Here is a 27,992-nt window from a genome sequence, read left to right on the forward strand (position 1 = left end):
AGTTTCGTGCATTTTGACGTATCTGCCACCGTTTAGCCACAAAATACCTAATTTGAGTCCGCGCCCGCGAAGAAAATATTCCAACTCCCACGCAGCTTCGCGGATACAAGAGCAGCAAGTCGATCCCGTCCCCTCCCCGCTCGCTTCTTCCCCTCCCACGCCTCGAATGTAGCAAAATTCATCCCGCGTGTGCTGCTAAGAGGGCGACCATCTTTGATAATATAAATCAGAAGATGGTAGAAGGTAAAAAACGATGCGTAGTGAGACGACTTGTCCCTTATTTGGCGCCTCGTCGGCGTTAAACAAATCGATGTTACCAATTTTTAGAGAAGCGATGAAATATTTTTAGATCTGTGCACGCAGGAAAGGAGACTACGGTCTATGAAGACGCCTCTCGAGTGGCTATGAAAGTGTGCGAACTATATTGACGCGCTTCTCTTCCATTATGAATGTGTAAGGTGTGGGAACTTAGGTTATGCACTTCTATTCCGGTATTGTTACAGCTGTGACTAAATGGATTTTGGGTGAAGGTCGCCGGCGTCCTCTCCCCGCTCGCTTCTCCCACGCTCCAAATGCACCAAAATTCACACCAAGTGCGTCTTTCTTCGTTAGTCTTACTAATATTTGATGTTTTAGCATCGTCCGGTAAGGAACAATCACGGAAGAATTACTCAATTACCTGTTTTCCAGTCTGTATTTCTTATGCCAGTGTCATTCCTCGTCTTTCGCTGCTGTCAACAAAGTTTTGGTAAATTCTTTCCCGAATCTCTCGTCCGCATGTTTAATAAAAGGAATATTTAAATTCAAATTTGAACGTTCATCGATAGATTTTTAATTTCCACAGCGCTAAGCTCAGATGTAGCCGAAGGAACCGGAGTCTCTCTCCAATATATCATCAGCGGGTACTCCTTTACGTCGATATTCATATCCAGCAATTAAAAAAATCTCGGATTGGTCGCAAAACGCATCCTTGCAGCAACGCAAAATGAGTCCCTAGATTACCCTCCCAATGTTTATGTCGCAAATCTAAGTCAACAAAGTGCAATTAGCAAATAGACCACTGTAAGGTATGAAATTGGATTTGATGCTTTCCCGGCGAATGATGTGGGTAAACACTTTTCGGGGTTCAACAAAATTTATCCCTTAGGATGAGCCCCGAATCGGAGCTTGAAATGTTGGCCATTATGGAAAAATTAACCCGGTGGGAATCCCGAGAAGATTTTGCTCACACTGCAAGGTATGTTGGAATTATGCTTATATCAAAGGAATGATGCCTCCTATTTGGGCGGTATTCGCTGGGTACCATCATAATGAAATCCTTTTAAATTTTGTGCACGTACTTTTCACTCGGAAAGGAATCGATAATCGCAGATTTTATAACTTTTGCTAATCCTCCGACGGGGGAGGCAAACCTCCAAAAGTGGGACCCTGTTTCTTCAAATAACACCACACGCTCCCCTCTAAACTTGTATTGATAAGTCCTCTTGCCTTTTTTCATCAGACAAGAGTATAGTCCTTCATTCCAATAAAATGGAACCCTTTGATGACACCTCTCTTTTCTTATTTACAGTAATTGGCATCTTTTTCTGTCTACGTAAGTAATTCTGGTACACTAGCTTTGATGTATCTAACGAAGTTATGACTTTTTTGTCAGCTAAAGTTGCGGGAACGATCATTGATGTTGCTTGATACTTGCATATACCTATATCACCGTTGGCAGACGAATTTTCCCCGAAGAAGTCCCAATTTGAGTTTATAGTCCTTAATGTTTATTTTACGAGGAAAGTAGAGATAAAAATCGGCTAATTTCTCGCCAGTTCAATTTTATTCGGATGAATGGACGAAGAAAATTTTTGATACTATTTGCCCGTACAAGAATTGACGATGTTGACTCAACGCTCTCCTACGATTCCCTTTTTTCCTCAGTAGTGGAGTTTCTTTAGGGTTCAATCCAGCAGCCATCATCTTTCTTTTCGTCAGCTTGTTTCTCAAAATACTTCTTCATTGGGGGAACCTTATGCTCCTCCTTGCACTTACACGCAAAAATATCGCATAATTTAAAATTTTCCTTTAAAATTGTTTGAGTTTTATCTTCTTATATATAAAAATGAATCGCAAAATGTGTTGGTAAGCGCATAACTCAACAACGCCTGGACCAATTTGGCCAATTCTTTTTTTTAAATGTTCGTTGAAGCCCAAGGATGGTTCTTACGGCGAGAAAAAATCGAATAATTGCCGGGAAAACCCTAAAAACAGCCCTTTTCTTTTTCACATACAAACGTTTTCTAACTAAAACGTAGAATCAATTTGAGCTTTATTGCTATTATATAAAGTTCATATTAAATTACAAGCACTCACTGTTATCTAAGAAATGTAGGTGTGTTCCTAACGTCAAAAAGTAAATTTGCACTTTCTTACCGCTATACAAAGTTCAAATTCAATCATATCTATCAAAACAGTGTGCGTGTGTGCGTTGGAGCACAGAATACGTCGTTGGAGGATTTAATGTCGCGTTCCGAAACTAAAAAAAAGTGATCGCGGACCCGACCAAATTCAATAGTCACAAAATATAATAATAACAACTTGGTTGGCTTCGCGATATTATTTCTTTTGTTTTACTTTCGGCAGGCGACAAAAAAAAATAAAACATTGGTATGGCTTTAAAGGATTTGACTTCAAGTCATATCAGATTAAAAAAAAAAACAAATTAAAAAAACAACTGTCAATGTCGATTTGCCGCCTTTGCCGGTGTTGTTTTCGATTGGTCGAATTTATTCAGTACATCCAAGCAATGATGAATGTTTTTATTTACGACTGCTATTAGTCAATGTACGTGGCCCAACATCATTCCAACATTTACGAACTGTTGATGGTGAATTGTGTGGATCCTACAGAGAAGCCTGTCAACGTTTACAATTGCTAGAAAATGACGCTCATTGGGACCAAACTCTCAGTGATGCTGTAATATCTTCACACGCTCATCGAATACGAACATTGTTTTCTATAATCATATCTACATGCTTCCCATCAAACCCAATTGATTTGTGGATCAAGTACAAAGATTATATGTGTGATGATATTTTGTGTCAAATACGGAATAGAATGGGAAATCCAAATATGCAAATCAGTGAAGAAATTTACAACGAAGCATTGATTTCAATTGAAGACATGTGCTTGATGATGTCAAACAAACTATTAATTCAATTAGGCCTGGCCGCGCCCAATCGTCCAATGCATGAATCTTTTAACCAAGAGTTGCACCGAGAAAAACTGTATGATCTCAACACTTTGAAAGAATTAATTCAAACAAATCTTCCACTGTTGAATGAACAACAGAGGTATGTATTTGATACTCTTATGAAAGTAACAAATGATGAAATTGGGGGGATTTACTTCTTAGATGCACCTGGTGGTACAGGAAAAACATTTTTGATTTCATTAATATTAGCAACAATTCGCTCACAAAATAAAATTGCACTTGCACTCGCTTCGTCGGGAATCGCAGCAACTTTGCTTGAAGGTGGTCGAACAGCCCATTCAGCACTAAAATTGCCATTAAATATGCAAAGCAATGAAACTCCAACCTGCAACATTTCGAAGAACTCTGCAATGGCAAAGGTTTTGCAGCAATGTCAATTGATCATTTGGGATGAATGCACGATGGCACATAAAAAATTTTTGGAGGCTTTAGACAGAACCTTAAAAGATCTACGGAGCAATCAGAACCGATTTGGTGGTGCAATGATTTTATTAGCAGGAGATTTTCGTCAAACATTGCCAGTGATTCCACGATCAACGCCAGCTGATGAACTCAACGCATGTCTAAAGTCATCCAATTTGTGGAAATATGTCAAAGTACTTCATTTAAGCAGGAATATGCGTGTTGAGTTGCAAAATGACCAATCTGGAAACATATTCTCTAAACAACCTATTGACATTGGTAATGGCAATTTTCCTATTGACATGTTGACTGGATGCATTAACTTTCCTCAAAGTTTTTGTCATTTAACTCAATCAAAAGAAGAACTCATTCAGAAGGTATTTCCAGATGTTGCTCAAAATTACAGAAACCGTTATTGGTTAAGCGAACGAGCTATATTGGCAGCCAAAAACATTGATGTAAATGAATTAAATTTCAAAATTCAAGAACAAATTACAGGCGAATCGAGGATATATAAATCAGTTGATTCGGCAACTAACCAAGACGATGTAGTTAACTATCCACCGGAATTTTTAAACTCGCTGGATTTGCCAGGATTGCCACCTCACAATCTTCAATTAAAGGTTGGATCGGTAATTATAATGTTGCGAAATATCAACCAACCGCGCCTTTCCAACGGCACACGGTTAGCGATAAAAAAACTACTAAACAACGTGATAGAAGCAACTATATTGAAAGGAAAGTATAAAGGAGAAGATGTTCTCATACCGCGCATCCCAATGATTTCGACTGATGTGCCATTTGAGTTTAAACGACTACAGTTTCCAGTGCGGCTTGCTTTTGCTATGACCATAAACAAGTCCCAGGGGCAATCATTAAGTGTTTGTGGTATTAATTTGGAAAACCCATGTTTCTCACATGGTCAATTGTATGTTGCCTGTTCCCGTATTGGAAAACCATTAGATTTGTTTGTCTATGCGCCAGGTAATCAAAGAAAAAAACATCGTTTATCACAAAGCACTACAATGAAAATAGAACTGATTTTTTTTGTTAATAATTATGATTTACATGATTAAAATTACTTACTTTTAAATGCTTATAGTGTTTTATTTAATTATTTTTAATTCACACCGAATTATTACCAGGGTGACGGTTCTGTTCAGGATAATTTTTTGCAAAGAATATAAAAAAGGTAGGAACAAAACACTGCAACATTACAAATTTTTTTGACAGGACGAAGTCTGTCGAGTCAGCTAGTACTTCAATAAAATCCTACTTTTGGCCTGTTACGATTTTCCGTAAATTTTAGTACTTCCTGTGGTACCGCTAAATCCATTCAGTCACATTACTAATGGAAGAGAAACTGTCAGCAAAAATAGCCAACAAAAGAATTTGCTAAATAATATAGGGATTGATATATTCACATTTCGAGCACCCAAAGTTTACTTTTTAGCTGTCGATGGATGTCATCTTTCATGGCCAAACTTTTTCATAATAATAAACGCGAAGAGTATTAATTTTGAATCGCGCATTCGCAAGCACAGCACTTTCGTCACTATAATGAGGAGCCGGCGAATAGTCGGAAGGCTACATACTACCATATCATCGCCTAGGCTCGTCTCCATTCAACGCCAACATACCGCGAAAACGCCCGGAACATCCTCTCATTCTTTTTCAAACACTCGCTCTTCACAATACAATGCTACGCTCCATATCACCCTTCGCTTGCTTTTTTTGCACTTTCATATGATAAAAATTCAAATTTTCATGAAAAGGAGATAATGAACAAACGAGCTAAAAACATTGAAACTTTGAAACATTTTCATGCAATCAATGAGACCATTAATAACTGAAAATTCGCGAAAATATTTGTTGCATGTAGAGATTCTCAATAAATTTGACGATATATTCGAGATAAAAGCCTACAACAAAGGGTGTGTCAAATTCTAATATTTCGCTTCAATTAAAGTGGAGTGTTCCGGGGTTTTCACTGCGTAGTTCCTTCAATTTTTTGGCGATTACCCTGGAACTTCCTCATTTTATGTAAAACTTATGCAGTCATGTAAATTATAATCTACATTGCATTATTTGAGTGATTGTTTTACATGCTCCTCTGAACCATGATACAAACAAATTGTTTCACAGCTAAGTGGTACAAATTTCATTGAAGAGTGACTTGAAACTCCCAGTTCAATAAAATGTTTATCTATCCATCAAAGAAAGTTACATCACATCCGCTAAGAAAGCCAATCTCACCACGTTAGTCAAGCATCATTAAAGCCACATTTTATAGAGATAACAATTTACAAACATTTTCGTACATCAACATAATAAAATGTCTGACTCTAAAATTTCTAGGTGTATTCATATCAATTTAAATATTCAGAGAATATTTCGACAATTTTTTGCGATATATTACAATATTAATTTTTGTGATACTCATGGCAGAAAAAATGCTTCGAATCACATCATTCCTTATATTTCCTTATTAATTAGTAGAGCTACGATTTATGACGAATTTGAAAGCTAAACCTTTGCTAATACGTAAAATATGAATAAAATTGATTAAATACCACTTCTTATTACTGGTTTCTTTAAATTTTAATATTTTTTTTATTTACTTTTTTAATGATACTTCGATGCAGAATTAGCCGTAATTCTTACTTTACTATCTACACGTGGCTACCTTACTATGACAAAAATACAATTTAGTAGTTAACAATAAATAGAAATGCCATCGATTATCGCCTCACATTGTGTTGTCAACGTTTTCTACCAAATTGAAAAGAAATCTCTTCTTCATATACTAAATAATTCCCAAGTCATAGTAATCGACTATTAATGCACTCCACCTCTTAGCTATAAACCTATTCAACCACGCGACGTGGACACAGAAGTTATTTCATACCACGCAATACCCCAGGGGGGTCTATAAATACGTTTTCTGCGTGAATTATATACATGGCGACAAAAAATATATCTACACAAGGCACCGCATGAATTAGAAAATCGAATCCGAAGAAAAGATTATCGCTAATGTATCGATCTTATTTCCAAGAGGTTGTGAAACCACTTACACGAAGGCATGGTACGATGAGTTTAGAAGCTGAAACTCAAAATAGGCAGACATGAACGTGCATGAAGACTTAATCAAGATGCTGAGTTAACGGGAGGACTGGGGTATTTTTCATAGGATACCCCTCAGTTATATTTTTTACTTTTTACTGCTTTCGACACGCTAGATAGATATTTAGCACATTCAGTAGGATCACGCTTATAGGAAAAAAACATTCTTTGACTACGCAAAACTCATATTTAAAACTCCTGACTAAAGATAATCTCTAAAATATTTTCTCTCAAGTTCAGCCAATGTCCGAATGAACTCTCAACGGTCTGCATAAGTGTGCAGTATATTTATACATTTCTTAGTCAATTTTGTTCTTTAAGTCGATAATACTCTTGAATGTGCGACTATGGCAAGGAGGAAAAAAATTATTCCAACATCTACACACTTTGGATTGATTCTGATTTTGTCACGATTGTCTTAATTCATAATTATCACCTAATTTTAGCAAGTAAATAACCAAGGTTATGAACCTCTAGAGAGCTGTATACATATGCTAACTAGCCTAATGCTGTATTAAAGGAAGCTTTAAATGGCAAAATTAACGAAAATCCCGCGGTTTGTTTCATATGGTGAAAATCAATCAAATCAGAAACAAAAGACTTATTGCAGATAGTGTTTTCTACAGCAAGATTTCCTTGCATAGAAAATTTGTAGACAAGCATTAATAACAAAAATTTCAACAATCAGAAACCCCTAGGAAATATATCCCTGCTGCAAAATAAACCTCATAAAAAACGAAATGAACAACATGCTTCCCTAAACTTTAAATCCATCCAGCCCCTGAACGTAAGTTACATTGAATTTAAAAAAAAAATATTCCCCCACCCCAAATGTGACGTATTACTCGCCCATTAAATATCACATTATACATTTATTCTAGTATATTCGGGTAAATATTCATTTCAAATACAAATTCCTAAACGCGCAACATTTAAAAACCTAACATTCGAATTTGGTGGACAAAAATGTATGTGTGCTTCTTAAAATATCAATATCTAAATAAAATAAAAATACAGAGCCTAATAAAAGAAAAACAAAACTGGGATTGCACTACAATAATATAAAAATAAAAGCCATTAAATTAATACATAAAAAATTAACGTAATTACATGACCAATGCTTTCACATCAAAACCAAAAAATAACATCACTTCCAAGAGGAATGAATTGCGGCGATGAGTGGGAAATTAAATATGTAAGGAGTACACAAATAAAATATAATAAAAATTCTGTGTTAAGGCAAAGTAATGAAAATCGCATTTAAGTTAAAAAAGCAATCAGTGGCAACACGTCCAATTCAGAGCAAATTAGAAAACAGAAATACAGGGAATAAAATTTATGTGGTTAGTTTTTTGGTAAAATAATTTTCAAAATACTTCCGGAAATATATAAAAATACTTTATTTGATTCACTTAGGTTAAAGACAATGAATAATGCGATTAAAATCATATCGATGGGGAAGCAATCCCTGAGCGCTCGTGCATTCATAAATTCGCAGGGACCAATTGTTGTGGTTGTCATGGTACAAAACGTTCAGAAGAAGCTCTGAGAATTCATGCGCTAGCAAACAGCACTTGGGATTTTCTAAAGAATTTGAGTGAATTTTCGGGATAATTAAAGCAACCGAGTGATACGCTCGAAGAATTTCATCTACAACGCTTAGTGTTCGAGAAAGAACCACGGAAAGAGATATAAAATCGCTGAAAGCTGTACCAGATACCTGGATATCTTCAGCTATTCACGATGGAAAAGATTTGGCGTGAGTAAAACATTATTTCACACTGGGCAAATGCAGCTGAGAACCTTTCTGACACATTAATAGTGTGAAATTGGTGATTCTACGGTTTTTTGTTAATTCCTTTGGTCACTAGATATTAGTAAATAAGAAAAATATAAATATAGTCATATGCTGTTTGATCACAAGGGACTTTGGTCTAAAAATATCAAATTGAAATGAAAATAATAATTAAAGATATCAATTTTACTCGGTTTTCAAATTAAATATACTTTATAAATTGAAATACAATCTAAAAATAAACATCATTATTTCATTTCACTTCCAGTTTCCGACGACGACTTGGGAGAAATTGGTGCACTTCGATACCAAGTCAACGTTTGGCGTAAGTAAAACTCACGGAAACCTTTTTTTTATCCACACCACCGGAAAAAATGTCAGTAACTCATATAAATCATTACCTTTTTCCAGGTGGAAGGAGGGAACTACCAGAAGAAGTGCGACGAAATATCATTGGAAAGTAAGCGAAAAATTCTATACTCTGACGTAAAATCAAAATTTAACATTTAAAATTTAATAAAGAGAAATAATTGAATTAAATTCAACAAGCCTTTCATTATGGAGGCGAATAAAATTAGAAAAATAAACTGTTTGAAAGCGAGTCTACGCCATCAAGTCTTTACTTTAAAGAATTCAAAGCAATGCAACATCGTCTAATAGATTTCATAAGAGATAATCAGCAATTTTTCTCGTGTTATATTTAACAGACAAACGAAAACATCACCTTCGAGGAGGCTGACATCTTGGTTGAATTCGGGGTTTTGTTTCCTCCAAAGAGGAGAAAATGAAACAAACGAAGAAAACGTGGCAGGTACGACCACATTCCCTCTGTCCCAGCATCAATTTCCCAAAAGAATTAATTTACATCCTATTATCCTAATATGCGGTATTGCTTGAAATAATAAATTTTTCATTACGGAAAACATTTAAAAAAGTCAAAAATGTGATATATATAAGTAAGCCATTTATATAGCTCATCTAATTTATTCATCGTGAAAGAAATGTTTTAGCATCATGAAATTATTAGAAGCCATATAAACGCGATGACTAACATTTAAAATAATATTGGATGCATTTCATTTCACAGTGGCACTGCGGTCCTGTCTCAACAACACTGCGAGAAAGATTTATTCATCATGTCCGGAACTTACTGGTAACTTATGATTATTTTGATTTAAATTTGGAGTGAGTAAAAATTAAAGAAATATTTTATAGCACAGCCATATGGATTTCAAAATAATTTATAATCACGGAGGTTTTATCTTGATTCCAGATGAAACAACCGAACAACCGAAAGAAGTGCCAGGAAATGTGAAGAAAAAGTAAGCACATAAATATTTATTTCATATTAGCGTTAACATTTTATTCTGTAAAAATATTAAATCCTGCAAACTTCTTTTAATTTAGAAGCAAAACTAAAACACTATTTTGATCATGTTTGATTTACAGTGCACCGAAAAGATCAACGTTTAGGGGACAGACACATGGGTTGGGTCCGGCGTTTTGTTCCTTCCACCGTGGAGATAAAGAAACACAGAAAGAAGCCAAAGCAGTTACTACCTCATCAAGTCTCTCTCTAAATAATTTCCCAAATTGTAAGTATCTATCTTTGCCCTCAAAATTTACCTTGCACACGATGATACTCGAAAGAACACCTGACACGCTTCTGAACGTATTTTAAAAAGTTATGCTTAAAGATCGGGAGAAAATATTGGCACGCTCAATCCCGCACATTGAAATAATTTGAATGGCATCTAGCATAGAGTCGCGATTACTTTTATAAATCGGACAAGAAGAATTTGCATTCCATTTAAATTATTTATGTAACTGAACGACTAGGAGGCATCATAAAATTGATGATTAACATTTAAACTAATTTTAATGCATTTTCATTCACAGTGCCACTCCGGTCATGTCTCAACAACACTCCGAGACAATTTTATTCATCATGTCCGGCAATTTCAGGTAAATTATGATTAATTTGGATTTAAATTTGGAGTGAGTTAAAAATATAGACTTTTTTTAGAAAAGCTATAGGTATTTCATAATGATTTAAACTCATGGAGGTTTTATCTGGATTCCAGATGAAAGAAATGAACAACCGAAAACAGTGCCAAGATATGTCAAGATAGAGTAAGCACATGAATTTCTTTCATGTTAGCGTAACATATTTATTCTGTACAAAATTTTAAAATTCTGCACACTTCTATTAATTTAGAAGCGAAAAAAAAACTCAATTCCTATCATCTTTTATTACAGTGCACCGAAAAGATCAACACTGAGGGGACCGACATCTGGTTTGGGTCCAGCGTTTTGTTCCTTCCGCCGTGGGGATAAAGAAACACACGAAGAAAACCCAGGAAATACTACCTCATCAACTGTCTCTCTACATAATTTCCCAACTTGTAAGTACCTATCTTTGCACTCAAAATTTACCTTGCACACAGTGTTACTCGAAAGAATGCCTAACACGCTTCTGAACGTATTTTAAAACGTTGTACTTTTTGATCGGATAAAAATATTGACACGCTCAATCCCTCACATTGAAATAATTTGAATGGCATCTAGCATAGTGTCACGATTACTTTTATAAATCGGGCAAGAAGAATTTGCATTCCATTTGATTTATTTATGTAGCTGTAAGATTAAAAGGCATCATAAAATTGATGACTTATATTTAAACTAATTTTTATGCATTTCCGTTCACAGTACCACTACGGTCATGTCTCAATGACACTCCGAGAAAATGTTATTCATCATGCCCGGAACTTGCAGGTAACTAATATTAATTTGGATTTTAATTTGAAGTGAGTAAAAAGTATAGAAATATTTTTGTAGCAACGTCACATGGATTTAATAATTATTTAAATTCATGAAGGTTTTATCTTGATTCCAGATGAAAAAAAAGAACAACCGAAAGAAGTGCCAACATATGTCAAGAAAAAGTAAGCACGTGAATTTTTTTCATGTTAGCGTATCATATTATTTTGTACAAAATTTTAAATTTAACTTTAAATTTAGTTTTAATTTTAAATATACTTTATTTTGATCATTTTTGACTTACAGTACACCGAAAAGATCAACTTTGCGGGGACTGACATCTGGGTTGGGTCCAGCGTTTTGTTCATTCCGCCGTGGAGATAAAGAAACACACGAAGAAGCCAAAGCAGTTACTATCTCATCAAGTCTATCTATACATAATTTCCCAACGTGTAAGTACCTATCTTGGCACTCAAAATTTTTCTTGTATACGGTGATACTCAAAAGAATTCCTGTTACGCTGCTGAACGTATTTTAAAACGTTATTCTTTTTTTTTTCGGAAAAAGTATTAACACGCTTAATCCCGCACATTCAAAAAATTTGAATGGCATATAGCATAGAGTAACGATTACTTTTTTTAATCGATCAAGAAGAATTTGCATTCCATTTTAATTATTTTTGTAAATGAACGATTGGAAGGCAACATAAATTCGAAGACTATCATTTAAACTAATTTTTGATGCAATTTCCATTCGCAGTGCAATTCCGGTCCTGTATCAACAGCACTCCGAGACAATTTTATTCATCATGTCCGGCAATGAAAGGTAACTTACGATTAATTTTGATTTGAATTTTGTTTGAGTTAAAATAATAGAAATATTTTTGTAGCAAAGTCATATGGATTTCATAATTATTTAAATTCAGGAAGGTTTTATTTTGATTCCAGATGAAAATAATGAACAACCGAAAGAAGTGCCAACATATGTCAAGAAAAAGTAAGCACATGATTTTTTTTCTTGTTAGCGCAACATATCATTCTGTACAAAATTTTATATTCTGCAAACTTCGTCTAATTTAGAAGCGAAACGAAAAATTTATTTTGATCATGTTTTATTTACAGTACACCGAAAAGATCGACTTTGCGGGTACTTATGTCTAGGTTGGGTTCGGCGTTTTGTTTCTGCTGCCGTGGAGAAAATGAAACAGACGAAGACCCAGCAGATACGATCTCTTCTACTCTGTCACCTAATCATTTTCCAACGAGTAAGTACCTATCTTGGCACTCAAAATTTAACTTGCACACGGTGTTACTCGAAACAATACCTGTTACGATGCTGAACGTACATTAAAACGTTATACATTTTGATCAGAAAAAAATGTTGACATCCTCAATCCCGCACATTGAAATCATTTGAATGGCATAGAGCATACAGTCACGATTACTTTTATAAATCCGGCAAGAAGCATAAGCACTCGGTTTTAAATGTTTTTGTTAGTGAAAAACTAGAAGGAAAAATTAATTCAATAACTAAAATCTAAACTAATTTTTGACTCTTCACAGTGCCTCTTCGATCCTGTCTTAAGAACAGTTCCAGCACATTTTATTCATCATGCCCGGAATTTACAGGTCTCTTACGATTCGTTACAATTTCAATTTTATCCAATTCGTTGAAATTCTATTGCATAACGAATTATAAGGTCCGCAGATATTTTACAAACAATTGTTTGCCGATTAATAATGTTTAAAAAGCTCGGAGTTGTAGTTGTCCTTTCCCCTATCACACTATAGCAAGTTAGTCGTATTTTCACAAGTGTATTGCATTCCTCTGCCTCTCCGTACGACATAATGATTATTTTTACAATGATATTTTATGGACTATTGTATGAAGATAATGGATAGAATGCAGTCGTATTTGGCATTTAAAATTACAACATGATTACAACGGTGGGTCGATAGCATTAATTTCTGTAGTCTCTAGGGTAAACTACAAAATCCAATATAGTTTTCCCTTTATCCTAGATGCTACATTGTCATTATATGTAAAATATAAAGAATGTCCCTGATTAATTTTGACACCGTCATCGCTCTACACCAATTTCGAGCAATCGTTGGAACCCCATAACTCACGACCAAATTAATGGAAGTATTTTCCATTTCGTCCACCTAATTCCTCTAAAAAAATATAGCAATTCTTTTTCGGCCTCTAAAGATTAAGCAGATTTGTCCCTTGTGTTCAATTCAACATAATCAACTGCAATCCGTTCAAAATCTGAAATTTTCTTAGAGCATATAGATATTTTTCAATAAGGTATTAAGATTTTTTAATAAAACGTTTTATCACCTACCTCATTCGGCAAATATGTATAGGTTTCATGAAAATAATACATGCTACAAGACTTGTGGTTCACATTTAAAGCTTTGATTTTAATCAAATAATAATGAAATTGAATCAATGCTTTAGAGATATATTGGTTATTCAAAACTCTAAATCCAACATTCTGTATGGCTACAGTTTCTATTATTTAGTGCCAAATTAGCACATTTATCAGTCAAACCATTGCAGGTGATACATTGCATAGAAGAAAAATAAATAGGTGTATTACATTTTTCTTCGAAGCAATTTTTTCTTCATTTTTTAATTATAAAAATACATAATTAAAATTTTCACAGTAATAAATACCCAGTTTTATAATAATTTGATTATCAGCATACGCAAATACATAATGCACATGCAGTACTTCTATTTGAACTACATATTAAAAAATGCTAGAGAATGCATAGCTTCAGAGATTTTTCTTTTTTTGGAAACTCGGCATATGTATTTAATCTTGGATTGGCTTTCCTTTGCATTACATGCCCCTTAAAGATGATACTAATAGACTTAAACATCCAGGAAAACAGAGACTGAACAGAAAATTGGTGCCCCAGAAGCACACCTTTTTCTTTATTTTGGTCAGCTGGGCTATACACTATTTTGCAATACATGTGATGGCATGAGGACCATGAGAATTTAAAGGAGAGAGAAAAACAGCCAAAATATTTATGTAATCAAGTTGAGAAAAAATGCGACAAACCATTTACAAACAGGAATGAGTATTTATTGATACTTACATGCATAAAATAAATAAAAATGATTAACACGTAAAAAAGCATTGTGAGTGGATAATAATTTTGGCCTCACTGATACTTCAATCTACAAGGCAATAGAATGGATTTTGGGGATATATGCATATAAGAAATGAATGGTTATCCTCCTAAATCATTTCTGTCGAACTCTGTTGGAAATAGAAATGGTCATCTATTGTAGATTTGTTCATAATAAATTTAATGGAAATGATTTACCATGGTAAGTAAATATTTTCAGTATATTTACATGTGTGTGGGTATGTATTCCATTAGCCACACCTTCACTGATTCCGAGAGAAGTCAAAAAAAAAAAACAAGAATGCTTGGCAGTCAATCATCAGGCTGCATCTGGTAGAAATTCATAGTATTCATGGTTGAATGAACATTGCAATTTCTTTCATAAAATATTGATATTTGCTCCAGAGCACCCAATTTTAAGTCTTTTCGAGAGATACGCAGAATTTTCGGAATGAATTCACCCGCTTCATTGTTTAACATTAAGTTTATTGCAGTGAGGAAATCTGAATCCCAGTCCCTCAAACTTCTAGCTTTCTCTTAAATTTGAGAGGAGAAGCTTTCACCAGATTAGCCTGTTCTGCACCTCTGCAACACACTGCAGTGCACCTACTAGGTATACCTAATTTTGTAAATACAAGATTCACTATTTATTAATTATTTCCATTTTCTATTATTGCATCTTAATCAATTCAAAATTGAATTTCATTAGCTCTTAAGAAATTGGACACTTATCTGATCACCGGACACAAACAATATGTATCAATATGGCGATGTCGCAAGTCAGCAAAATGTATGGTGCAAACAAAATATTTATCAAATAATTTCAACAATGAGTTCAATATATTCCACCATTAATTAAAGACTGTTTTTCTTAGGTACAAGTCCTTGCCAACTTTTAGTATTTATTCACAATATACATTTTTCAGTTTCCATCCCATTCTAATTGCTGTGCTGTGACAAAGCCCACTTATGTTTTGCTTTCTATTTTATTTCAAAATTGAAAGTAATTCTATTTTTCCCTAGTTTTATCTCGTCTTCACGTACAGAATACACCACAAGACTTGAAATAAAATTGGAGAGCATAAAAGGTGACTAACTCATGGCAGTCTTGAAAAATATATGTCACCTTACAGAGAAATCATGTATATTACAGGTCCTTTGGGGAATGGCAAAAAAACTACGTATTTTATTCAAAATTAAAAGAAATGCGTGAACAAAAAGGATGATGATGTTCTGAATTGGTGAATATTTATCTTCTTGGCAGGCACATTTGGAATTGGCAGAGGAACTGTATTCTGAAGATCCAGTGAACTTTGAATGGAGGTGACATCGCACAGCTCTGAACTTCCATTGGCTAACGAGCAACAATCGGTGCCAGTGGTGACTGAAACAGGAGGAGGAGGAAAGAAAAATATTCAAATGCAGCAGCTTACTTAGGACACTGAAAACTAGAACCCCACTTGAGCTATGAATTTTGGAAATGGCAGATTTGAAATTTATTAGATGAAATTTTTATTTGCATTAATCAAATATAAGTCTACGTGAATGAAGTTCCTCCCCGCTAGTGGTGATGATTTTGTTTATATGGTGCACATATATATCACTTTAAATATTAATGTGCCAGAATCTAACACTTAAAGGAAAAAGAGGTGTCAGAATGTATCCACTCTCTTTTTGCTTGTAGAAGTTTGTTTTATTTGATGGCCATCTTTTCAATGACATTACATCAGTGTTTGGTTTCTGCTGTTTCCATCTTGCTTGTTAGTATGAATTGGGAACTCGCTGTTGTAAGTGTTGGCCAATAAATCTTTTTTGTCCATCCCCAAAGGGGTTGGTTTAATTATTCGATGCATAGCAACAATTAGAATATAATCAGTTTTTAATTCCTTATAATACTAACTTTTCTCCATTTGTTTTATAACAATGAAATGAAAGTGGAGTTTGGGATTTCAATGTTTTCCTCAGCTTTTGCTAGCAGTGCAGTACCTCAAATAATCAGTTTATACTTAGGTACTCTAATGGGGAATACTGAAAGATATAAGCCCTCAAATGTCATTACTTTTCTCACTATTGTTGAACCAACTTTATGTTTTTGGTAACTTTTGGAAATTCAGCAAAGAGCCAAAGTCAGCAAGTTAACATATGACAGGAATAAAGGATTGACAAAAAAATAGATGCGAGTTTTTATCAAATCCATTATGAGAGAGAGTTTTGCGAGCATGCGAGTTTTTATCAAATCCTTATAAACAAAAATAATGGGGCAATTTCTCCTAAAAGGAGTTTAAATGATGAATAAAATAGCAACACAATAATATATTTATTTATTTATTTAAGTTTTCTACTGATTAAGGTAGGCTTCCATGGGGTATTAAATTTTTTTTCTGACAGCCTCTCCTTACATCCTGGATTTCCCTCTTCATTTCACAATAAGGTCTTCTTCATTTCATTCTATCTAATAATCCTATTCTCTTCCTTCCTTTTTTTACCCAACATTCTACCCTTTAACACTGTTTTCAACATCCCTTTCCGGCTCCCTGCCTCTTCTAACCCAACATGTCCAGTAGGGCGGATCGCAAAAATCGATTATTTTCACATCCATCTGGCCCAATGAAAAAAAGTTGTGAGACCGATCAAAAATAAGGCCTGAAAAAATTGAGACCTCTACGTGAACCCCTGACCCTCGCTTAAATGCAATTTAGGGGGGGAAGGTCAAAATTCGAAAAATATAAACTTTTTTGGTCATTCTCTATAGATTTTGCCGAGTTACTGCCCTCGTAGGGCAAAAGTTTCGTGCATTCGACGTATCTGCCACCGTTTAGCCACAAAATACCTAATTTGAGTCCGCGCCCGCGAAGAAAATATTCCAACTCCCACGCAGCTTCGCGGATACAAGAGCAGCAAGTCGATCCCGTCCCCTCCCCGCTCGCTTCTTCCCCTCCCACGCCTCGAATGTAGCAAAATTCATCCCGCGTGTGTTGCTAGGAGGGCGACCATCTTTGATAATATAAATCAGAAGATGGTGGAAGGTAAAAAACGATGCGTAGTGAGACGACTTGTCCCTTATTTGGCGCCTCGTCGGCGTTAAACAAATCGATGTTACCAACTTTTAGAGAAGCGATGAAATATTTTTAGATCTGTGCACGCAGGAAAGGAGACTACAGTCAATGAAGACGCCTCTCGAGTGGCTATGAAAGTGTGCGAACTATATTGACGCGCTTCTCTTCCATTATGAATGTGTAAGGTGTGGGAACTTAGGTTATGCACTTCTATTCCGGTATTGTTACAGCTGTGACTAAATGGATTTTGGGTGAAGGTCGCCGGCGTCCTCTCCCCGCTCGCTTCTCCCACGCTCCAAATGCACCAAAATTCACACCAAGTGCGTCTTTCTTCGTTAGTCTTACTAATATTTGATGTTTTAGCATCGTCCGGTAAGGAACAATCACGGAAGAATTACTCAATTACCTGTTTTCCAGTCTGTATTTCTTATGCCAGTGTCATTCCTCGTCTTTCGCTGCTGTCAACAAAGTTTTGGTAAATTCTTTCCCGAATCTCTCGTCCGCATGTTTAATAAAAGGAATATTTAAATTCAAATTTGAACGTTCATCGATAGATTTTTAATTTCCACAGCGCTAAGCTCAGATGTAGCCGAAGGAACCGGAGTCTCTCTCCAATATATCATCAGCGGGTACTCCTTTACGTCGATATTCATATCCAGCAATTAAAAAAATCTCGGATTGGTCGCAAAACGCATCCTTGCAGCAACGCAAAATGAGTCCCTAGATTACCCTCCCAATGTTTATGTCGCAAATCTAAGTCAACAAAGTGCAATTAGCAAATAGACCACTGTAAGGTATGAAATTGGATTTGATGCTTTCCCGGCGAATGATGTGGGTAAACACTTTTCGGGGTTCAACAAAATTTATCCCTTAGGATGAGCCCCGAATCGGAGCTTGAAATGTTGGCCATTATGGAAAAATTAACCCGGTGGGAATCCCGAGAAGATTTTGCTCACACTGCAAGGTATGTTGGAATTATGCTTATATCAAAGGAATGATGCCTCCTATTTGGGCGGTATTCGCTGGGTACCATCATAATGAAATCCTTTTAAATTTTGTGCACGTACTTTTCACTCGGAAAGGAATCGATAATCGCAGATTTTATAACTTTTGCTAATCCTCCGACGGGGGAGGCAAACCTCCAAAAGTGGGACCCTGTTTCTTCAAATAACACCACACGCTCCCCTCTAAACTTGTATTGATAAGTCCTCTTGCCTTTTTTCATCAGACAAGAGTATAGTCCTTCATTCCAATAAAATGGAACCCTTTGATGACACCTCTCTTTTCTTATTTACAGTAATTGGCATCTTTTTCTGTCTACGTAAGTAATTCTGGTACACTAGCTTTGATGTATCTAACGAAGTTATGACTTTTTTGTCAGCTAAAGTTGCGGGAACGATCATTGATGTTGCTTGATACTTGCATATACCTATATCACCGTTGGCAGACGAATTTTCCCCGAAGAAGTTCCAATTTGAGTTTATAGTCCTTAATGTTTATTTTACGAGGAAAGTAGAGATAAAAATCGGCTAATTTCTCGCCAGTTCAATTTTACTCGGATGAATGGACGAAGAAAATTTTTGATACTATTTGCCCGTACAAGAATTGACGATGTTGACTCAACGCTCTCCTACGATTCCCTTTTTTCCTCAGTAGTGGAGTTTCTTTAGGGTTCAATCCAGCAGCCATCATCTTTCGTTTCGTCAGCTTGTCTCTCAAAATACTTCTTCATTGGGGAACCTTATGCTCCTCCTTGCACTTACACGCAAAAATATCGCATAATTTAAAATTTTCCTTTAAAATTGTTTGAGTTTTATCTTCTTATATATAAAAATGAATCGCAAAATGTGTTGGTAAGCGCATAACTCAACAACGACTGGACCAATTTGGCCAATTCTTTTTTTAAAATGTTCGTTGAAGCCCAAGGATGGTTCTTACGGCGAGAAAAAATCGAATAATTGCCGGGAAAACCCTAAAAACAGCCCTTTTCTTTTTCACATACAAACGTTTTCTAACTAAAACGTAGAATCAATTTGAGCTTTATTGCTATTATATAAAGTTCATATTAAATTACAAGCACTCACTGTTATCTAAGAAATGTAGGTGTGTTCCTAACGTCAAAAAGTAAATTTGCACTTTCTTACCGCTATACAAAGTTCAAATTCAATCATATCTATCAAAACAGTGTGCGTGTGTGCGTTGGAGCACAGAATACGTCGTTGGAGGATTTAATGTCGCGTTCCGAAACTAAAAAAAAGTGATCGCGGACCCGACCAAATTCAATAGTCACAAAATATAATAATAACAACTTGGTTGGCTTCGCGATATTATTTCTTTTGTTTTACTTTCGGCAGGCGACAAAAAAAAATAAAACATTGGTATGGCTTTAAAGGATTTGACTTCAAGTCATATCAGATTAAAAAAAAAAAACAAATTAAAAAAACAACTGTCAATGTCGATTTGCCGCCTTTGCCGGTGTTGTTTTCGATTGGTCGAATTTATTCAGTACATCCAAGCAATGATGAATGTTTTTATTTACGACTGCTATTAGTCAATGTACGTGGCCCAACATCATTCCAACATTTACGAACTGTTGATGGTGAATTGTGTGGATCCTACAGAGAAGCCTGTCAACGTTTACAATTGCTAGAAAATGACGCTCATTGGGACCAAACTCTCAGTGATGCTGTAATATCTTCACACGCTCATCGAATACGAACATTGTTTTCTATAATCATATCTACATGCTTCCCATCAAACCCAATTGATTTGTGGATCAAGTACAAAGATTATATGTGTGATGATATTTTGTGTCAAATACGGAATAGAATGGGAAATCCAAATATGCAAATCAGTGAAGAAATTTACAACGAAGCATTGATTTCAATTGAAGACATGTGCTTGATGATGTCAAACAAACTATTAATTCAATTAGGCCTGGCCGCGCCCAATCGTCCAATGCATGAATCTTTTAACCAAGAGTTGCACCGAGAAAAACTGTATGATCTCAACACTTTGAAAGAATTAATTCAAACAAATCTTCCACTGTTGAATGAACAACAGAGGTATGTATTTGATACTCTTATGAAAGTAACAAATGATGAAATTGGGGGGATTTACTTCTTAGATGCACCTGGTGGTACAGGAAAAACTTTTTTGATTTCATTAATATTAGCAACAATTCGTTCACAAAATAAAATTGCACTTGCACTCGCTTCGTCGGGAATCGCAGCAACTTTGCTTGAAGGTGGTCGAACAGCCCATTCAGCACTAAAATTGCCATTAAATATGCAAAGCAATGAAACTCCAACCTGCAACATTTCGAAGAACTCTGCAATGGCAAAGGTTTTGCAGCAATGTCAATTGATCATTTGGGATGAATGCACGATGGCACATAAAAAATTTTTGGAGGCTTTAGACAGAACCTTAAAAGATCTACGGAGCAATCAGAACCGATTTGGTGGTGCAATGATTTTATTAGCAGGAGATTTTCGTCAAACATTGCCAGTGATTCCACGATCAACGCCAGCTGATGAACTCAACGCATGTCTAAAGTCATCCAATTTGTGGAAATATGTCAAAGTACTTCATTTAAGCAGGAATATGCGTGTTGAGTTGCAAAATGACCAATCTGGAAACATATTCTCTAAACAACTCATTGACATTGGTAATGGCAATTTTCCTATTGACATGTTGACTGGATGCATTAACTTTCCTCAAAGTTTTTGTCATTTAACTCAATCAAAAGAAGAACTCATTGAGAAGGTATTTCCAGATGTTGCTAAAAATTACAGAAACCGTTATTGGTTAAGCGAACGAGCTATATTGGCAGCCAAAAACATTGATGTAATGAATTAAATTTCAAAATTCAAGAACAAATTACAGGCGAATCGAGGATATATAAATCAGTTGATTCGGCAACTAACCAAGACGATGTAGTTAACTATCCACCGGAATTTTTAAACTCGCTGGATTTGCCAGGATTGCCACCTCACAATCTTCAATTAAAGGTTGGATCGGTAATTATAATGTTGCGAAATATCAACCAACCGCGCCTTTCCAACGGCACACGGTTAGCGATAAAAAAACTACTAAACAACGTGATAGAAGCAACTATATTGAAAGGAAAGTATAAAGGAGAAGATGTTCTCATACCGCGCATCCCAATGATTTCGACTGATGTGCCATTTGAGTTTAAACGACTACAGTTTCCAGTGCGGCTTGCTTTTGCTATGACCATAAACAAGTCCCAGGGGCAATCATTAAGTGTTTGTGGTATTAATTTGGAAAACCCATGTTTCTCACATGGTCAATTGTATGTTGCCTGTTCCCGTATTGGAAAACCATTAGATTTGTTTGTCTATGCGCCAGGTAATCAAAGAAAAAAACATCGTTTATCACAAAGCACTACAATGAAAATAGAACTGATTTTTTTTGTTAATAATTATGATTTACATGATTAAAATTACTTACTTTTAAATGCTTATAGTGTTTTATTTAATTATTTTTAATTCACACCGAATTATTACCAGGGTGACGGTTCTGTTCAGGATAATTTTTTGCAAAGAATATAAAAAAGGTAGGAACAAAACACTGCAACATTACAAATTTTTTTGACAGGACGAAGTCTGTCGAGTCAGCTAGTACTTCAATAAAATCCTACTTTTGGCCTGTTACGATTTTCCGTAAATTTTAGTACTTCCTGTGGTACCGCTAAATCCATTCAGTCACATTACTAATGGAAGAGAAACTGTCAGCAAAAATAGCCAACAAAAGAATTTGCTAAATAATATAGGGATTGATATATTCACATTTCGAGCACCCAAAGTTTACTTTTTAGCTGTCGATGGATGTCATCTTTCATGGCCAAACTTTTTCATAATAATAAACGCGAAGAGTATTAATTTTGAATCGCGCATTCGCAAGCACAGCACTTTCGTCACTATAATGAGGAGCCGGCGAATAGTCGGAAGGCTACATACTACCATATCATCGCCTAGGCTCGTCTCCATTCAACGCCAACATACCGCGAAAACGCCCGGAACATCCTCTCATTCTTTTTCAAACACTCGCTCTTCACAATACAATGCTACGCTCCATATCACCCTTCGCTTGCTTTTTTTGCACTTTCATATGATAAAAATTCAAATTTTCATGAAAAGGAGATAATGAACAAACGAGCTAAAAACATTGAAACTTTGAAACATTTTCATGCAATCAATGAGACCATTAATAACTGAAAATTCGCGAAAATATTTGTTGCATGTAGAGATTCTCAATAAATTTGACGATATATTCGAGATAAAAGCCTACAACAAAGGGTGTGTCAAATTCTAATATTTCGCTTCAATTAAAGTGGAGTGTTCCGGGGTTTTCACTGCGTAGTTCCTTCAATTTTTTGGCGATTACCCTGGAACTTCCTCATTTTATGTAAAACTTATGCAGTCATGTAAATTATAATCTACATTACATTATTTGAGTGATTGTTTTACATGCTCCTCTGAACCATGATGCAAACAAATTGTTTCACAGCTAAGTGGTACAAATTTCATTGAAGAGTGACTTGAAACTCCCAGTTCAATAAAATGTTTATCTATCCATCAAAGAAAGTTACATCACATCCGCTAAGAAAGCCACTCTCACCACGTTAGTCAAGCATCATTAAAGCCACATTTTATAGAGATAACAATTTACAAACATTTTCGTACATCAACATAATAAAATGTCTGACTCTAAAATTTCTAGGTGTATTCATATCAATTTAAATATTCAGAGAATATTTCGACAATTTTTTGCGATATATTACAATATTAATTTTTGTGATACTCATGGCAGAAAAAATGCTTCGAATCACATCATTCCTTATATTTCCTTATTAATTAGTAGAGCTACGATTTATGACGAATTTGAAAGCTAAACCTTTGCTAATACGTAAAATATGAATAAAATTGATTAAATACCACTTCTTATTACTGGTTTCTTTAAATTTTAATATTTTTTTTATTTACTTTTTTAATGATACTTCGATGCAGAATTAGCCGTAATTCTTACTTTACTATCTACACGTGGCTACCTTACTATGACAAAAATACAATTTAGTAGTTAACAATAAATAGAAATGCCATCGATTATCGCCTCACATTGTGTTGTCAACGTTTTCTACCAAATTGAAAAGAAATCTCTTCTTCATATACTAAATAATTCCCAAGTCATAGTAATCGACTATTAATGCACTCCACCTCTTAGCTATAAACCTATTCAACCACGCGACGTGGACACAGAAGTTATTTCATACCACGCAATACCCCAGGGGGGTCTATAAATACGTTTTCTGCGTGAATTATATACATGGCGACAAAAAATATATCTACGCAAGGCACCGCATGAATTAGAAAATCGAATCCGAAGAAAAGATTATCGCTAATGTATCGATCTTATTTCCAAGAGGTTGTGAAACCACTTACACGAAGGCATGGTACGATGAGTTTAGAAGCTGAAACTCAAAATAGGCAGACATGAACGTGCATGAAGACTTAATCAAGATGCTGAGTTAACGGGAGGACTGGGGTATTTTTCATAGGATACCCCTCAGTTATATTTTTTACTTTTTACTGCTTTCGACACGCTAGATAGATATTTAGCACATTCAGTAGGATCACGCTTATAGGAAAAAAACATTCTTTGACTACGCAAAACTCATATTTAAAACTCCTGACTAAAGATAATCTCTAAAATATTTTCTCTCAAGTTCAGCCAATGTCCGAATGAACTCTCAACGGTCTGCATAAGTGTGCAGTATATTTATACATTTCTTAGTCAATTTTGTTCTTTAAGTCGATAATACTCTTGAATGTGCGACTATGGCAAGGAGGAAAAAAATTATTCCAACATCTACACACTTTGGATTGATTCTGATTTTGTCACGATTGTCTTAATTCATAATTATCACCTAATTTTAGCAAGTAAATAACCAAGGTTATGAACCTCTAGAGAGCTGTATACATATGCTAACTAGCCTAATGCTGTATTAAAGGAAGCTTTAAATGGCAAAATTAACGAAAATCCCGCGGTTTGTTTCATATGGTGAAAATCAATCAAATCAGAAACAAAAGACTTATTGCAGATAGTGTTTTCTACAGCAAGATTTCCTTGCATAGAAAATTTGTAGACAAGCATTAATAACAAAAATTTCAACAATCAGAAACCCCTAGGAAATATATCCCTGCTGCAAAATAAACCTCATAAAAAACGAAATGAACAACATGCTTCCCTAAACTTTAAATCCATCCAGCCCCTGAACGTAAGTTACATTGAATTTAAAAAAAAAATATTCCCCCCCCCCAAATGTGACGTATTACTCGCCCATTAAATATCACATTATACATTTATTCTAGTATATTCGGGTAAATATTCATTTCAAATACAAATTCCTAAACGCGCAACATTTAAAAACCTAACATTCGAATTTGGTGGACAAAAATGTATGTGTGCTTCTTAAAATATCAAAATCTAAATAAAATAAAAATACAGAGCCTAATAAAAGAAAAACAAAACTGGGATTGCACTACAATAATATAAAAATAAAAGCCATTAAATTAATACATAAAAAATTAACGTAATTACATGACCAATGCTTTCACATCAAAACCAAAAAATAACATCACTTCCAAGAGGAATGAATTGCGGCGATGAGTGGGAAATTAAATATGTAAGGAGTACACAAATAAAATATAATAAAAATTCTGTGTTAAGGCAAAGTAATGAAAATCGCATTTAAGTTAAAAAAGCAATCAGTGGCAACACGTCCAATTCAGAGCAAATTAGAAAACAGAAATACAGGGAATAAAATTTATGTGGTTAGTTTTTTGGTAAAATAATTTTCTAAATACTTCCGGAAATATATAAAAATACTTTATTTGATTCACTTAGGTTAAAGACAATGAATAATGCGATTAAAATCATATCGATGGGGAAGCAATACCTGAGCGCTCGTGCATTCATAAATTCGCAGGGACCAATTGTTGTGGTTGTCATGGTACAAAACGTTCAGAAGAAGCTCTGAGAATTCATGCGCTAGCAAACAGCACTTGGGATTTTCTAAAGAATTTGAGTGAATTTTCGGGATAATTAAAGCAACCGAGTGATACGCTCGAAGAATTTCATCTACAACGCTTAGTGTTCGAGAAAGAACCACGGAAAGAGATATAAAATCGCTGAAAGCTGTACCAGATACCTGGATATCTTCAGCTATTCACGATGGAAAAGATTTGGCGTGAGTAAAACATTATTTCACACTGGGCAAATGCAGCTGAGAACCTTTCTGACACATTAATAGTGTGAAATTGGTGATTCTACGGTTTTTTGTTAATTCCTTTGGTCACTAGATATTAGTAAATAAGAAAAATATAAATATAGTCATATGCTGTTTGATCACAAGGGACTTTGGTCTAAAAATATCAAATTGAAATGAAAATAATAATTAAAGATATCAATTTTACTCGGTTTTCAAATTAAATATACTTAATAAATTGAAATACAATCTAAAAATAAACATCATTATTTCATTTCACTTCCAGTTTCCGACGACGACTTGGGAGAAATTGGTGCACTTCGATACCAAGTCAACGTTTGGCGTAAGTAAAACTCACGGAAACCTTTTTTTTTATCCACACCACCGGAAAAAATGTCAGTAACTCATATAAATCATTACCTTTTTCCAGGTGAAAGGAGGGAACTACCAGAAGAAGTGCGACGAAATATCATTGGAAAGTAAGCGAAAAATTCTATACTCTGACGTAAAATCAAAATTTAACATTTAAAATTTAATAAAGAGAAATAATTGAACTAAATTCAACAAGCCTTTCATTATGGAGGCGAATAAAATTAGAAAAATAAACTGTTTGAAAGCGAGTCTACGCCATCAAGTCTTTACTTTAAAGAATTCAAAGCAATGCAACATCGTCTAATAGATTTCATAAGAGATAATCAGCAATTTTTCTCGTGTTATATTTAACAGACAAACGAAAACATCACCTTCGAGGAGGCTGACATCTTGGTTGAATTCGGGGTTTTGTTTCCTCCAAAGAGGAGAATATGAAACAAACGAAGAAAACGTGGCAGGTACGACCACATTCCCTTTGTCCCAGCATCAATTTCCCAAAAGAATTAATTTACATCCTATTATCCTAATATGCGGTATTGCTTGAAATAATAAATGTTTCATTACGGAAAACATTTAAAAAAGTCAAAAATGTAATATATATATATAAGCCGTATTAAATAACTCATCTCATTTATTCATCGCGAAAGAAATGTTTTCGCATCATGAAATTATTAGAAGCCATATATACGCGATTACTAACATTTAAAATAATATTGGATGCATTTCATTTCACAGTGGCAATGCGGTCCTGTCTCAACAACACTGCGAGAAAAATTTATTCATCATGTCCGGAACTTACTGGTAACTTATGATTATTTTGATTTAAATTTGGAGTGAGTAAAAATTATAGAAATATTTTTTAGCACAGCCATATGGATTTCAAAATAATTTATAATCACGGAGGTTTTATCTTGATTCCAGATGAAACAACCGAACAACTGAAAGAAGTGCCAGGAAATGTGAAGAAAAAGTAAGCACATAAATATTGATTTCATATTAGCGTTAACATTTTATTCTGTAAAAATATTAAATCCTGCAAACTTCTTTTAATTTAGAAGCAAAACTAAAACACTATTTTGATCATGTTTGATTTACAGTGCACCGAAAAGATCAACGTTTAGGGGACAGACACATGGGTTGGGTCCGGCGTTTTGTTCCTTCCACCGTGGAGATAAAGAAACACAGAAAGAAGCCAAAGCAGTTACTACCTCATCAAGTCTCTCTCTAAATAATTTCCCAAATTGTAAGTATCTATCTTTGCCCTCAAAATTTACCTTGCACACGATGATACTCGAAAGAATACCTGACACGCTTCTGAACGTATTTTAAAAAGTTATACTTTTTGATCGGATAAAAATATTGACACGCTCAATCCCGCACATTCAAATAATTTGAATGGCATATAGCATAGAGTCACGATTACTTTTATAAATCGGGGAAGAAGAATTTACATTCCATTTAAATTATTTACGTAACTGAACGACTAGGAGGCATCATAAAATTGATGATTAACATTTAAACTAAAATTTAATGCATTTCCATTCACAGTGCCACTCCGGTCATGTCTCAACAACACTCCGAGACAATGTTATTCATCATGTCCGGCAATTACAGGTAAATTATGATTAATTTGCATTTAAATTTGGAGTGAGTTAAAATTATAGATTTTTTTTAGAAAAGCTATAGGTATTTCATAATGATTTAAACTCATGGAGGTTTTATCTTGATTCCAGATGAAAGAAATGAACAACCGAAAGAAGTGCCAAGATATGTCAAGATAGAGTAA

The 27,992-nt window shown here is 34.8% G+C and overlaps 1 protein-coding gene and 2 long non-coding RNA genes across 3 annotated transcripts in view; 2 read left to right on the top strand and 1 right to left on the bottom strand.

Annotated features, from left to right (window-relative positions):
• The first annotated feature begins 8,857 nt into the window (after positions 1–8,857).
• Positions 8,858–9,354, top strand: LOC124162488. Its single transcript, XR_006865585.1, has 3 exons — positions 8,858–8,907; positions 8,994–9,042; positions 9,290–9,354. It is a non-coding gene; the product is annotated as an uncharacterized LOC124162488 (long non-coding RNA).
• Positions 9,355–15,367: 6,013 nt separating this feature from the next.
• Positions 15,368–27,992, bottom strand: part of LOC124162546 — an 85,901-nt gene continuing 73,276 nt past the window's right edge. The window contains exon 5 of the mRNA XM_046539126.1: positions 15,368–15,872. The gene's annotated coding sequence lies outside the window, so the exon portion shown is untranslated. The remainder of the gene's footprint in view (positions 15,873–27,992) is intronic.
• On the top strand, positions 27,127–27,988 carry LOC124162552. Its single transcript, XR_006865612.1, has 4 exons — positions 27,127–27,176; positions 27,304–27,449; positions 27,755–27,820; positions 27,940–27,988. It is a non-coding gene; the product is annotated as an uncharacterized LOC124162552 (long non-coding RNA).

This window comes from Ischnura elegans, chromosome 7 (genome assembly GCF_921293095.1).
Source record: "Ischnura elegans chromosome 7, ioIscEleg1.1, whole genome shotgun sequence".
NCBI classification, from domain to species: Eukaryota; Metazoa; Arthropoda; class Insecta; order Odonata; family Coenagrionidae; genus Ischnura; species Ischnura elegans.